At 42.7% G+C, this 15,474-nt stretch overlaps 1 protein-coding gene and 1 pseudogene across 1 annotated transcript in view; both read right to left on the minus strand.

Annotated features, from left to right (window-relative positions):
* LOC147033460 (semaphorin-3A-like) overlaps positions 1 to 15,474 on the minus strand; it is a 226,025-nt gene that overhangs the window by 188,390 nt on the left and 22,161 nt on the right. The gene's annotated exons all lie outside the window — the stretch shown is intronic.
* LOC147033463 (signal recognition particle RNA) lies at positions 12,113 to 12,253 on the minus strand (annotated as a pseudogene).

The raw sequence follows: 15,474 nt of genomic DNA on the forward strand, positions 1-15,474 counted from the left end.
CCCATGTGAATGGATAAGATTAGATGGAGCCGTGTCTGTCCCATGTTCCCATGTTGATGAATATGATTAAATAGAGCTGTGTCTGTCCCGTGTTCCCATGTAAATGGATATGATTAAATAGAGCCGTGTCTGTCCCGTGTTCCTATGTGAATGGATAAGATTAGATGGAGCCGTGTCTGTCCCATGTTCCCATGTTGATGAATATGATTAAATAGAGCCGTGTCTGTCCCGTGTTCCCATGTGAATGAATAAGATTAAATAGAGCCGTGTCTGTCCCGTGTTCCCATGTTGATGAATATGATTAAATAGAGCCGTGTCTGTCCCGTTTTCCCATGTGAATGGATAAGATTAGATGGAGCCGTGTCTGTCCCATGTTCCCATGTTGATGAATATGATTAAATAGAGCTGTGTCTGTCCCGTGTTCCCATGTAAATGGATATGATTAAATAGAGCCGTGTCTGTCCCGTGTTCCCATGTGAATGGATAAGATTAGATGGAGCCGTGTCTGTCCCATGTTCCCATGTTGATGAATATGATTAAATAGAGCCGTGTCTGTCCCGTGTTCCCATGTGAATGAATAAGATTAAATAGAGCCGTGTCTGTCCCATTTTCCCATGTGAATGAATATGATTAGATAGAGCCGTGTCTGTCCCGTGTTCCCATGTGAATGAATATGATTAGATAGAGCCATGTCTGTCCCGTGTTCCCATGTGAATGAATAAGATTAGATAGAGCCGTGTCTGTCCCATGTTCCCATGTGAATGAATATGATTAGATAGAGCCGCGTCTGTCCCGTGTTCCCATGTGAATGGATAAGATTAAATAGAGCCGTGTCTGTCCCGTGTTCCCATGTGAATGAATATGATTAGATAGAGCCGTGTCTGTCCCGTGTTCCCATGTGAATGAATATGATTAGATAGAGCCGTGTCTGTCCCGTGTTCCCATGTGAATGAATATGATTAAATAGAGCAGTGTCTGTCCCATGTTCCCATGTGAACGAATATGATTAAATAGAGCAGTGTCTGTCCTGTGTTCCCATGTGAATGGATAAGATTAAATAGAGCCGTGTCTGTCCTGTTTTCCCATGTGAATGAATATGATTAAATAGTGCCGTGTCTGTCCCGTGTTCCCATGTGAATGAATATGATTAAATAGTGCCGTGTCTGTCCCGTGTTCCCATGTGAATGAATATGATTAAATAGAGCCGTGTCTGTCCCGTGTTCCCATGTGAATGGATAAGATTAAATAGAGCCATGTCTGTCCTGTTTTCCCATGTGAATTAATATTATTAAATAGAGCCGTGTCTGTCCCATGTTCCCATGTGAATGAATATGATTAGATAGAGCCGTGTCTGTCCCGTGCTCCCATGTGAATGAATATGATTAGATAGAGCCGTGTCTGTCCCCTGTTCCCATGTGAATGAATAAGATTAGATAGAGCCGTGTCTGTCCCATGTTCCCATGTGAATGAATATGATTAGATAGAGCCGCATCTGTCCCGTGTTGCCATGTGAATGGATAAGATTAAATAGAGCAGTGTCTGTCCCATGTTCCCATGTGAATGAATATGATTAGATAGAGCCGTGTCTGTCCCGTGTTCCCATGTGAATGAATATGATTAAATAGAGCCGTGTCTGTCCTGTTTTCCCATGTGAATGAATATGATTAGATAGAGCCGTGTCTGTCCCGTGTTCCCATGTGAATGGATAAGATTAGATGGAGCCGTGTCTGTCCCATGTTCCCATGTTGATGAATATGATTAAATAGAGCTGTGTCTGTCCCGTGTTCCCATGTAAATGGATATGATTAAATAGAGCCGTGTCTGTCCCGTGTTCCCATGTGAATGGATAAGATTAGATGGAGCCGTGTCTGTCCCATGTTCCCATGTTGATGAATATGATTAAATAGAGCCGTGTCTGTCCCGTGTTCCCATGTGAATGAATAAGATTAAATAGAGCCGTGTCTGTCCCGTGTTCCCATGTTGATGAATATGATTAAATAGAGCCGTGTCTGTCCCGTGTTCCCATGTGAATGAATATGATTAGATAGAGCCGCGTCTGTCCCGTGTTCCCATGTGAATGGATAAGATTAAATAGAGCCGTGTCTGTCCCGTGTTCCCATGTGAATGAATATGATTAGATAGAGCCGTGTCTGTCCCGTGTTCCCATGTGAATGAATATGATTAGATAGAGCCGTGTCTGTCCCGTGTTCCCATGTGAATGAATATGATTAAATAGAGCAGTGTCTGTCCCATGTTCCCATGTGAACGAATATGATTAAATAGAGCAGTGTCTGTCCTGTGTTCCCATGTGAATGGATAAGATTAAATAGAGCCGTGTCTGTCCTGTTTTCCCATGTGAATGAATATGATTAAATAGTGCCGTGTCTGTCCCGTGTTCCCATGTGAATGAATATGATTAAATAGTGCCGTGTCTGTCCCGTGTTCCCATGTGAATGAATATGATTAAATAGAGCCGTGTCTGTCCCGTGTTCCCATGTGAATGGATAAGATTAAATAGAGCCATGTCTGTCCTGTTTTCCCATGTGAATTAATATTATTAAATAGAGCCGTGTCTGTCCCATGTTCCCATGTGAATGAATATGATTAGATAGAGCCGTGTCTGTCCCGTGCTCCCATGTGAATGAATATGATTAGATAGAGCCGTGTCTGTCCCCTGTTCCCATGTGAATGAATAAGATTAGATAGAGCCGTGTCTGTCCCATGTTCCCATGTGAATGAATATGATTAGATAGAGCCGCATCTGTCCCGTGTTGCCATGTGAATGGATAAGATTAAATAGAGCAGTGTCTGTCCCATGTTCCCATGTGAATGAATATGATTAGATAGAGCCATGTCTGTCCCGTGTTCCCATGTGAATGAATATGATTAAATAGAGCCGTGTCTGTCCTGTTTTCCCATGTGAATGAATATGATTAGATAGAGCCGTGTCTGTCCCGTGTTCCCATGTGAATGGATAAGATTAAATAGAGCCGTGTCTGTCCTGTGTTCCCCTGTGAATGAATAAGATTCGACAGATAAGATTCATAGTAGTTCTGAACAGGGGATTTACCTTTATATCTGTTTGCTGAGTTTTGTAGTGTGTGTGTGTGTGTGTGTGTGTGTGTGTGTGTGTGTGTGTGTGTGTATGTGTGTGTGTGATTCGGTGTGTATGTATGTGTGTGTGTATGTGTGTGTGTATGTATGTGTGTGTGTAGGTGTGTATGTGTGTGTATGTGTGTGTGTATGTGTGTGTGTAGGTGTGTAGGTGTGTATGTGTGTTTGTGTATAGGTGTGTAGGTGTGTATGTGTGTGTATGTGTGTGGATGTGTGTATGTGTATAGGTGTGTATTTGTGTGTATGTGTGTGTATGTGTATGTGTATGTGTATGTGTATGTGTATGTGTATGTGTATGTGTATGTGTATGTGTATGTGTATGTGTATGTGTATGTGTATGTGTATGTGTATGTGTATGTGTATGTGTATGTGTATGTGTATGTGTATGTGTATGTGTGTGTGTGTGTGTGTGTGTGTGTGTGTGTGTGTGTGTGTGTGTGTGTGTGTGTGTGTGTGTTGGTGTGTATGTGTGTGTGTGTACGTGTGTGCATGTGTATGGGCATGTATGTGTGTGTGTGTGTGTTTGTGTATGTGTGTGCGACCCTCTCTTCCCCTCCCTCACGGTCTTTCTGTGGTCATAAACCTTGTATTCATAAAAACCTGTACGTGGTCTTTCGAGGTGCGGAACTTCACCATTAAGCGCAAGTGAATTGGCTTTAAAGATCCAGTAACGGGCCGAATGGGAAACGTGCACTTAAAGCACTCCTTAAAGATGAACAGCGCGATTGGAAACACATTTAATGCGTTATTAAAGATGAACCTGCCACCTCTCATCCATGCCAGCCTCCACCATGGTGACAACAGAGCGAGCCTGATTCGTCACGCGATCAGGGATGTTTAACTCCAACCTGGGGCCGTTCAAAAATTACATAATGCTATTTTTTTTAGGGAGGCATGTAAGAGCTTGATTACCCATTACTATAAATATCTAGTTGGCTTATGATTAGATTTTTTGGGGTCCATCATTGTGACTAACACACGATCCAAACGAAGCCACTGGAAATCTGATGCAACAAACCCGAACAGTGTATAATCAGCAGAGGCCTACAGACCGAACGTGTTAGGCCCATCAGAAAACCAAGATGATGGCCATATCATTAATCTGGGTGTCATGGTGGGTGGAGTCAAGCGACCAATGTGGGTGCTGTCCGACAGCTGTCAGACCAATGGGTGCACATTTCAAAAATCGACCCCCAAAAAGAATCCCAACAACAAACAGGAACAACAAAAATAGCAACATTAAGCTCTTGTACACCTGTCACAGGTAACAAAGTTTTACATAAGAGATTGCATCTTCACGCATATGAGAGTGAAGATAGTGAAACTTTTAGAACCGAAAACTTCACCATTGGATTGTACGTGGTGAGGCTTCTTGCGGAATCCCAATATGACGTCTTTAGACTTGTTGTGGGGGTATGTCAAAGATTGTTTTCCAATCCTCTGTTGCTGACATTGAAACACTTTGTGCAAGGATAACCAATTGCATCTGCAGTGTGATTTGGGATATGTTGGCCAACACATGGATTGAAGTGGATTAGCGCTTGGATGTGCTATGCGCCACTAAAGGGCCACATGTTGAGGTGTACTGAGCAACACAAGAAACTTCATGAATTATGTGGTGAAATGAAATAAACCACATCATTTTCTCTCTTCTTGGTTTGGTTGTAATAAAATTTTAAAACCACAACAAGACTTTGCGGACAGCCTGCACTTCGGGCCTAATCCTAAAAATTATCTTCATACGTTCCATGTGGTGGGGCAACTTAGCATAACAATTGTGCATTTTGGGAGGAAAGCACCAAATTTGGCACACTCGTAGCCTATCATATTATGAACAGATTTGGATATTGTACCATCTCAAATTCAGCCGCTGATGGCTGTGGCACCCATTTTCTACTGCCATCAAAATTTTGAGATGGCCCAATATCCAAATCTGTTCATAATATGATAAGCTACGAGTGTGCCAAATTTGGTGCTTTCCTCCCAAAATGCACAATTGTTATGCTATATTTAGCTAAGTTGCCCCACTAATGTCATGTTTATCGAATCCGATGTTTTGAATGAATCAATAAATTGTTAAACTCATTTTATCTCTTTTCTTTAAGCATCAGGTGCATACAACACCTCAAGACATTCCTTACTGAACCTCCCATTTTTTTGAGCTCTTTCAATCATCGCAAGAATAAAAGGCTTCTTTGTTTTTCTCTTTTTTCCTATCGTGGTATTTTTCCACGTGCTTCTGCTAGTAATTCATCATAATAATAACAATAATAATGTTGTTATTCTTCTTCTTCTTCTTCTTTAAAGGCCACAATTATTTCCAGGTTCTTGTGGGGTTGGCCAGAGGGGGAAGCTTGGCCCAAGTCTTTCACAAACTGGCTAGCCAGGCCTAACGTTCAACTGAGGTTCGGACGGGATTTGTAATTTGGTCATGGTGACGGCAGTAGCATGTCTACGCTTCGTGAAGGACACCGTGGGATGTCTAACATCCTCCAACTAATGCCTGCAGACAGGACACCCGTTTAACGTCCAAATATTAGTAATAATAATAAAAATTATTATTATTATTATCATCACAATAATCTTCCTGCTTGATTTGTGATTCCTTTAAACAATCAAACGTGCTACAAGTTTAAATTTGGTTTAACTATGAATGTTAGAAATATAATTTATAGACCACTCGGTAGCGCAACGCAATTTTCTTCTGACAAGAAACAATCTCAAGAAGTTTGTCTGGACGGTGTAAATGCTTCGGTTTGTGAAATAAATTAAATGGTGACGAGAAAGACAGTATAAAACATGAGAGATGGAAAACGTCCATGGGATTGGCAAATCCGCATTCCCATCTGAGAACATCGCTGGTAACCTGGGCTCAAGACTCCATATACCACACCGCACTCTCTATTGTCCAAAAATGTCCTGTAATGCATGCAAAAGTGCAATGACGTCATAAAACGTCCTTGTCCTGCCCGTGATACACAAAAAATCTTCACCATAACCCATCGAGACTTGAGGAAGAAAAATATCTACAGATGGAGTTCAGCAATACCATTTGTAAATCAGTGACCCACAGAAGTAGCTAGCAAATTTCGCAAAGTGTAAATCTTAAGTGTACTCATAAACAATTATGTCGCATTCTCATCATATTGTTTAAAGCAGGCCTGGGCCTACCGATAATACGACTCTCCAACAATGTGCAGTCACATCAAAGAGTCACACGAGGTTTTAATTTGACCACGATCAAACCCGAACCTCAGAGAATTGCGTCGGAAGCCGTCAGTCTGCCGCGAAAAACTCCACCGGCTGAAAGCGAAGCGTTGATGGGAGCCAGAGATCGAATGTGGGAAAACATCAGGTAGCCATTAACTGGATAGAGATAAAGGTAAAAGTCACTCCTTGTAGCTGGCTCGGTAATGGAGATCAGGCCCCAAAATGGCAGCACCGCCCTGTTGGGCGTCGAACAAAAGAAGAAAAAAAAAATCTGACGTGTTTAACAAGAAAGACCACACCACAGGGAGTTCTGCAACATGTGTCAAGAGTGAGATATTTGTTTTGGTTAAGGGTAAGCAGGAAACGCTAAAAGCAAGAAATAAATAAATAAATAGATATGAGAAGGCCTTAAATGTGACGTCACAGTGCCTTTGTCTATTTGTTTTGCTCTTACAACTTCACACACCATACAGGAAAATTGGTTAGCTGTGTAATACAGGTGAAAGAAGGTGATACCTTCAGAATTGAATCGAATTGATTTGGAGTTCAGGATGTACACCTGAACTCCAAATCAATTATATTAATAATTTGAAAATAATCCTATCCACAGCATATGTCTTCCTAAAGTCGGCACCATTGGTCGTATGGATTCCTTAACAAACCTTCACCTGGTCGCCCTTCCAAAGTCCACACTGGTTGACCACCTGCGTTCTTTTGACCTCTTATATTCTCCCGATTGTGGAATCATCTACCTGCATCCGTTGCCTCATGCTCCTCACTTCAGTCCTTCAGACGCACTGTCCATCACAACCTCATGTGCTCACCCATGCACATCGGCAATCTCATCTGCACTTGCTGATTCTTTCCCATTCTTTTCCTCTCCAGGTCATAGTTATTCATTTCGATGTTATCCTTTTTTTTTCTCCCCTGCCACACTCCCCATATGCCCCTCTGTAGTTTGTGAACTTGTTCCCTTTGTTGTTGAGCTCCTCCATGAGCCTTGACCCTTGTATATAACATGTAGTTTTATGTAGACCCGGTGGTTAAAAATAAAATGTTGCTGTTTGGGTGCATTTTATCACCCTTCCCTTCCCCTCACACTGCCTTCGCTTCCCCTTGCACTGTCTTACCACCTTCCCTTCCCCTCACACTGCCTTCCCTCCAACTCCTCTCAACCTTACCTCTCTCTCACCCTTACCTCCTCCCAAACCACCTCCCCTCTCCAACCCCAACATGGATATCTCCGGCAGTCTCCGCATGCTGTATTAATGTGTTGTTTTGACATACCCCATTTTGTTCAATCCTGCACTACCCCTTACCCTCCTTCTCCACAAGTCCCACTACCAAACGTAAGTCGAGAATGCCTCCACTCATTCTTACCTCCTCCCAAACCCTCTCCCCCTCTCCACTTCCCCCTTCCCCCTCCTCTCTCCCCCATCCTCCTCGCTCCCCCCCCCCCTCCTCTCTCCCCCATCCTCCTCGCTCCCCCTCCCCTCTCAGATTGTGCAACGATGTTTGGTGAGGCATCGATTTAACCACCCCATCCCTTCCTCATACCTCCTAACCCCTCCCCTCACCCCTCCTCTCCTCCTCTGCTCTGTCCTCTATCCCTCTCCTCATATCCCTCCCATGCTCTCTCCTCTCCCTTCTCTCTCCTCTCTCCTATCTCCCTCTCCCCATTTCTCCCCCTTAATATTCCTGTCAGTGAAGCAACGGGTTGTATTTGCTAGTATATAACATATAATATAGTAAAAGCAATATCATGGATGCCCCAATTATCAAACAACAAAGTAGACGAAATATCATTGTATTAGAGGAACAACTCAGAAAACCCATTTATAGATGCAGCACTCCTCCACGCTGTGAAGCACAATCAGATCTGAACTGTGCTTGAGCCATCTTGGAATGCCTTTCACCATAAGACGTAAGCCAGCAGCAATGATACACAATAAAAGACGTCCTTAAACCCACAATGCAATTGGAAAGTCAGCATACTGGGACATGACAGTTCAGACACTTGGTTTTCGTGAGAAAGCTTAAATGGCGGACTTCACCTGGGATTATGATGTCATGCCAATTTGGCCATGAAGGCCTCTATGGCGGAAGAACCAAGTTACAAGTTCTTTACAACATAAACTTGTCCGTTGTAACACATGCTGGGATCAGCATCTTAATAATGCACGAGCTCTTGATAATTGCAGCAATTATGATGACAGCGTTAACCTCTACCTTGCTTAATTTCCTGTCCAAAAATGGACAAATGAAAGAGGTCGTCACGTGAGCTCAGATCCTCAACAGATGTTCACCCCACCCCCTCGCCGTGCAGAAGCACACGCTCACAGAGTCACACAATTGTAATATTGATCCAGTTTTTATACCCCACATGATCTTTGAGAGCCAAACCGAGCAAATGTTCACACCTCTCGAGGCAATAACTTTGTGAGGATTTGCAATTTTGATCTTTTCCAAAAATATATTTGCAACTCGATACAGGATTCATATTCTGAAATACAATACTCTGTTACAGAGCATTAGTGCTGCCAAATCAGTTTCTTGGCAAGGGTTATACTGGGTGGTTTGCCATTGCCTTGTTAGATATGATATAAGATTTGGGTGGTTGGGATTATACATTTTAAAAGAAAAATGGAGTATCCAACCAAAAGGTAACTAGATCTACCCTGCTGATCTGGTAATAGGCAAGCAAGAACAGATCCGGTCTCGGGTGACGTTTCACCCGCTTACCAGTGAGCTTCGTCAGGCCAATACAGCCCGAGCCTCAGCACGTGTCCGCGTTTTTCTCCGAGGTCACAATTCGTTTCCAGTACAAGAGTTCAATTGAGAAATGTTTTTATTGTGCTGAAACTTAAGCAAAATTTGAAATAAAAACAACAGGGCAGACCTTTAATGATGCGTTGGCCTTTTTTGATTGAGATTCATCACAATAAAAACAGTCCTCGTTGAAAAAGAAACAATAAAAAGAAGCTCACTGGGAAGCGGTGAAACATCGCCTGAGACCGGATGTGCTCTTGCTTGTTTATTACCAGATTAGGACGGTATAATTAATTACTTTTTTGGTTGGATGTGGTTTTTTCTCAAAAAATAAAAACAAAACAAGTTTTGCGTCAGGACGCTACCAGGGTTGCGTCAGGAAGGGCATCCGGCGTAAAACCTGTGCCAAATCATTATGCGGATCATAACGGATGATCCGCTGTGGCGACCCCTAACAGGAGCAGCCAAAAGAAGATGATATATATTAATATATATACATAATTAATAGGAGGTGGACACGTTGATCGCACATTCTCAAAGGGCATGGAGCGCAATGGTGGATGGGCAGAAGAGCATAGCACAGTAATGGATGCAAAGGAGCGCTGCACAAGGACAACACAAGGGGTGTTTATACTCCAACCCCACTACAAATACACGACTACAGCTTCTTGAAAGGAATATATTTAATGGTAATAAACAATTTTTTTTTTACAATGAACAATAATTCAACAGGTAATGATAATAACGAAGTAAATAAATCCTACAGTCGAGGTGCCACTTCACACAGACTGAAATACAGACAACAGGAAACAAAATGAAAATAAAACACTTCCTTTCAACTATTCTTGTACTTAGCATGGCCCAGAGCTGGTCTTTGTGGAACTTGGAATCAAGGCGCTTCGATTTGCATGTGCAGACGTGCACAACAAAATGGCGCTTCTCTAGTAGCGACACAACTGCATGCCAGACAATCCGTGAGCGGCACTCCACACCAAGGCTCAGAGACCCAGTGGAACAGCTTCATGTGCGGATCGTCCTCACCGACCAAACCAAGAGCCAAAGGCCAGCGTTGTGCTTCACCACACGAGCCAAATTGCCTCAACATAAATACAAGTGTTGTGTCATCCTCCATGGTGTGCGCTCACTCTCTACTCTCACCTCTCCAAAATCTGCAACCCCCTTCCTCTTTCATCATGGCTCTCCAAAATGTGGGAGCCCACCGATCACGCCTATATCACCGATCACCCTCCGCCTTCGGGGCATGACCTGCTTGCATGAAACTCGGGAAGGTGGGGCTTCTTCCCGCTTGGCTAGTTTCTGAGGTCATGCCCATCAATTATCAGCCTTCGAGGCGTGACTTCGCCTGTTGTCACCCTTTGAAGGCGGGGCTTTCTGCCCACTTATAGTGGTTTTAGGGACGTGTTCCCCACCTTTATTGCCGATCTTGAAATATAAAAACAGAGGGAAAAATCACAGAGGGGCGATTACATACTGGGGAAGTTTATTCTTAAACCCTAGCTAATTAACACAACATCACCCCCTCGTGTGGTGACACATCACACTTAAGCTCGCAGGTTCCCTACTTAGTTACATCGAGACATCTCATACACGCCCACAGACCAAGCAACTTTACACAATGCGATATCCCGATTAAATTATTCTATCTACCCCCACAACCGTAACAATATATACATATATATATATATATATATATATATATATATATATATACATATTTTATAAATATTTATAAATATATATATAATGATATATATATATATATATATATATATATATATATAAATATATATATATATATATATATATATATATATATATATATAATGATATATATATATATAATGATATATATATATATAATGATATATATATATATATAATGATATATATATATATATATATATATATATATATATATATGTATATATATATATGTATATATATATATATATATATATATATATACATATACATATACATATATACACATACTAGTATGTGCCCGTACATGCGTGGCGGTACGTGCAAAAAAAAAACTTTCAAATCGCAAGCCAGAAACAACCACACAGGCCGTTCCTTCGCTCTCGTGTGCACGTACGTGCGTGGCCCGGAAGTTCACATATCACAGTTAAGATTATTCGCAATTTAGTTTTAATGGCCAATTATTCAATTAGCACCAACGTATTTCGCCTTTTTGCAATGTCGTCGCAAGTAAAAACACGAAGAGAAGAGAGGAGAAAAAAAAACTTTCAAACAACTACACAGGCCGTTCCTTCGCCCTCGTAAATGACGACTGGATTGGGGCATTGTGTTTATCTATAAATGCGCATAAGAAATCGAGAAATGATTAGAATACACGGTCATCACTATCCGGAAGTCTGTACGTTGTAACCCGTAATGGGGAACGCAGCTGAGGTTCTCTTCCCCATTGGCCACGCCTATGCAGCAACGTGTCTTGTCATTGGTTGGTAAATAAATGGCCATAACTTGGGAAGTACTTGTCCGATTAATATCAAACTTTGAAAAGGCACATCCACAGGGCCCCAGCAATATACCTGGCAAGTTTCAATTACATCGGACCAGTGGTTGGCAAGAAACAGCTGTCACACACACACACACACACACACACACACACACACACACACACACACACACACACACACAGCTGTAATTATAGATATATGAATATGTATATGTATATATATATATATATATATATATATATATATATATATATATATATATATGTACATATATATATATATATATATATATATATATATATGTACATATATATATATATATATATATATATATATATATATATATATATTTATATATATATATATATATATATAATATCATTTTATATATCTTCTTCTTCTTTCTTCTTATTCCACAGCGGATCATCCGTTATGATCCACATACTGATTTGGTACAGGTTTTACGCCAGATGCCATTCCTGATGCAACCCTGGTCGCCTCTTACGACACACGGATATGGATTCGGTTTCGCCATGATTCCGGGCTGCCCTGCACCCTCTCATAGCACGGCCCAGCGCAGAGCTCCCGTCCTCAAGCGATCCTCCAATCCAAGCCTCCGAGTAGCCGGATTACAGGCGCACGCCACTACGCCCAGTATATATATATATATATATATATATATATATATATATATATATATATATATATATATATATATATATATATATATATATATTGTTGCGGTTGAGGAAATTCGCAAACCACCATTCAGGTCCCGTAGATGAGATATCTCTGTAAGTACATGTGTAGTTAGCCCAAACCCGTTGTTTAGAGGGAATAAATGTGATTCATTCGGGCTGCGACGCTTTAAGATAGCCGTTTTTCTGTTCTATCTTTATTGTGAACCAACCACGTCTCAACCGCCATCACACAACAACCACCAACCGCAACTCCGCTTCACAACAACAACAACGCCAACAGCCACGACCTTTACCTTCACAACTCGCTCCCGCGAACATCGCATCAACGCCATTCCAAACGTCGCCATGGCCGAAAACCACCACTTTAAACCCTCCACCACTTTCACCTCTCCTTCTGCGGCCATTCCCGCACCACTTGTGAGCACCGAGCGTCAGGCTGTCCTGGCCTCGTACGGGACGTGCGCCGAGCCGCGAGTGCAAAATGCGGCCTTTCCGAGGAGAATTCGGATCAGGAATGCTACACGCCCACTTCTGATCCATCCAATCAGCAAGCGCGGGGCAGTTTGGCCCCGCCTCCAGGAGCGTCGGTGTAGAATCGAGATATGCAAATTTTAGGATCAGGGGAGACTCACGCCCCTTTTTCTCCGTCCAATAGGCGAGCGTGGCTCCACCCCCGAGCTCGTTCTGATCCAGAAATTTGCATATGGGTTCTCCTGCCGGCCTATAAAGCGCCGAGCGTGGGGCGAATTTGGCAGTCAGTTTGAGAAGTCAGTCTGGAGAGGTCGGAGAGCCGAGTGGAGCTCGCAGTCTGTCGGGGTTCGGAGTCTGTCGGGGTGCTGCAGAGAGAGGAAGCCAGGAGCGCGGTCGAGTCGGTTTGAGCGCAGAGTCGGCCTTGGAGGAGCGGGGAGTGAGTCGGGAGGCGAGGGCGTACAGGTGGTTTGCTGCAGTCGGCTGAGGAGAATTGGGGAAGAGACCGAATAGCTCGGGTCCAAGGCAAGGAAGACGGCGGTCGGCGATGAGCTCACAGTGGAATCGCTCGTCGCGGGACCCAAGCAAGCCAGCTATCCTCCTTCCCCAGAGCATCAACAATTCCCCCCTTTTTTCCCCCCACGCTGAGATAGTGCGAAAAGGGGGGCCCCGTTCCCACCCCACTCCAAGCAGTGCTAACGAAACCCACGAAGGAGCGTGGAGTCGGGGCGCCGCTGCGCCATCACATTGGCGGCTCATCACAAAGACACGGGTAGGATCCACCCGGTCTCGCGGACCTGACCGCTCTTTCAGGTCCCGCGCAAATATTGGCCCACAGGCCCCGTCTGCCCCCTTGTCTTTGAGGGTGGCCCTTTTCTTTTGCTTTTGAGTAAATGTGTTGTTGGGGCCGTCTGTAAAGTAAAACTGTGTAAGTGTTGCCGTGTGCTCGCGTAGTCGGTAGTATCTCTGCATTGTTGTGTTTCTTTTCTAGCATTTGATATATGTGCATAATTGTTGTAATTGTATATGTGTGCTTTCCGTGTGCCGTGGAATAAATGTGCATTATGTTGAACTGTTTTCCCGTTTCGCTTCGTCTTTTCTTTAATTGAATCTCCATCTTGCTTCACGTAAAGGGTTGGTAGTGGGCTTAATATGCCCGATAATTAATCGGAACCATCGAGGCCGAAGATAACACCGCTTGGTTATCCCGATAGTACGGGACGGGTCGCTTAAGAGGTGCGATCGCCCGGTCTACCCTCCGCGTGGGTACTTAGGTAGGTCGAATTTGGCGAACAACCCTATCCCACGCGGGGGGCCGATTGGCACGATCGTGGTGAGGCCGAAAGGCCCACCCGTGACTATCTCCCGGCGTTAGTCCGAGAGGGTCACGACAGAATTGTCCGTCCGGTGGGCGAAGTGCCGCGATTCGAGTTACGTGGCCGTTCGTATGCCGGCAGGCGCGAATTCGCAACAATATATATATATATATATATATATATATATATATATATATATATATATATATATATATATATATATATATATGTGCACACTGATAGCAGAAGTTAGGTTTGGTTGAAGATCGCCCCTTTTGCTTATCTTTCCATCCTTAGATCCCATATGACAATGGTGATATGTTGGATGATACCAATCAAGTATCTGCTCAAAGTTCCCTTTATGCGATATGGAATCAAGTTGGATGCATTTCTCATCAAAAGACTTTCATTTTAAACTAGATATCTGTGATCACAAAGCTATCGACAATGGTAGGCCTCCCCAGCACCCACAATCCAATGATGGCCATATTGTTTTCAGAGTACCATGTAACCTTGACCTTCAATAGTTAGGGATAGAGTGTAAATTATGAAAATGGGTCCCCATATTCAATCTATCCGCAAAACACAACATCATGAAAAAAATGGGAGGAAAGTTATTTAAGTTATGATCAAAAAGGTGTTTTTTGTTCATTGGGTCAGAATCCGAACAAATTAAATATCAGGTGCACAATTTCAATGCAAGTATAATATTATGATGCAAGAACATCTTGGAAGGCCAAGTGGTGTTTGTGATCCTGTATTTGTAAAAGTGAGCGATGACAAAAAAACGTGTTTTTTTCCAGACCGTGGGAGTGGTTGGAGAGTGGAAATTGTTGGCCAAGGACAGAGGGAAGTGTTGGAGTATCGTGTTCAAAGTAGGGCAGAAGCTTGGTGCCAATGGACCTCACGCTTTATTAAGGGAAGAGGAGGAGGAGAATATTTGACTATGACCTTTAACTCAAAGGGTATGATGTAAATTAAGCATAAATGTGACAATCTAGACTATCTATAAAGGGCAATTTTGGTCTGATCGGATAAACCTTAGTCGAGTTTTGGTTAAAAAAACAAATGTTAATATGTCCATAATTAGGTCATGACCTTAAAATTAGGTCAAGGTCAAAAAGTCAACTTTTTATTCCCATTATTGATGCAAAATTTAATTCGGAAAGTCCCGACTGTCCCCGAGATACGGCTCAGACATTGGCAGAAAACGAAGAAAAAAACCCCCATATTGTGGTTTAGTACTCTTAGAGTGTCTAAGAAACTCTGTGGTACCACTAAAAATTGGGAGCACTAATTGCAGAAACAAACTTTACAACAGCATTAGCACCCCTATTCTTTAGGGGGAGGCTAAACAAGACTGAAGTTTTAAAATGCTGGCTCGAACACTGC

The sequence above is a fragment of the Eptatretus burgeri genome, chromosome 2, assembly GCF_056783735.1.
Source record: "Eptatretus burgeri isolate ZD-2024b chromosome 2, Ebu_testis_v1, whole genome shotgun sequence".
NCBI classification, from domain to species: domain Eukaryota; kingdom Metazoa; phylum Chordata; class Myxini; order Myxiniformes; family Myxinidae; genus Eptatretus; species Eptatretus burgeri.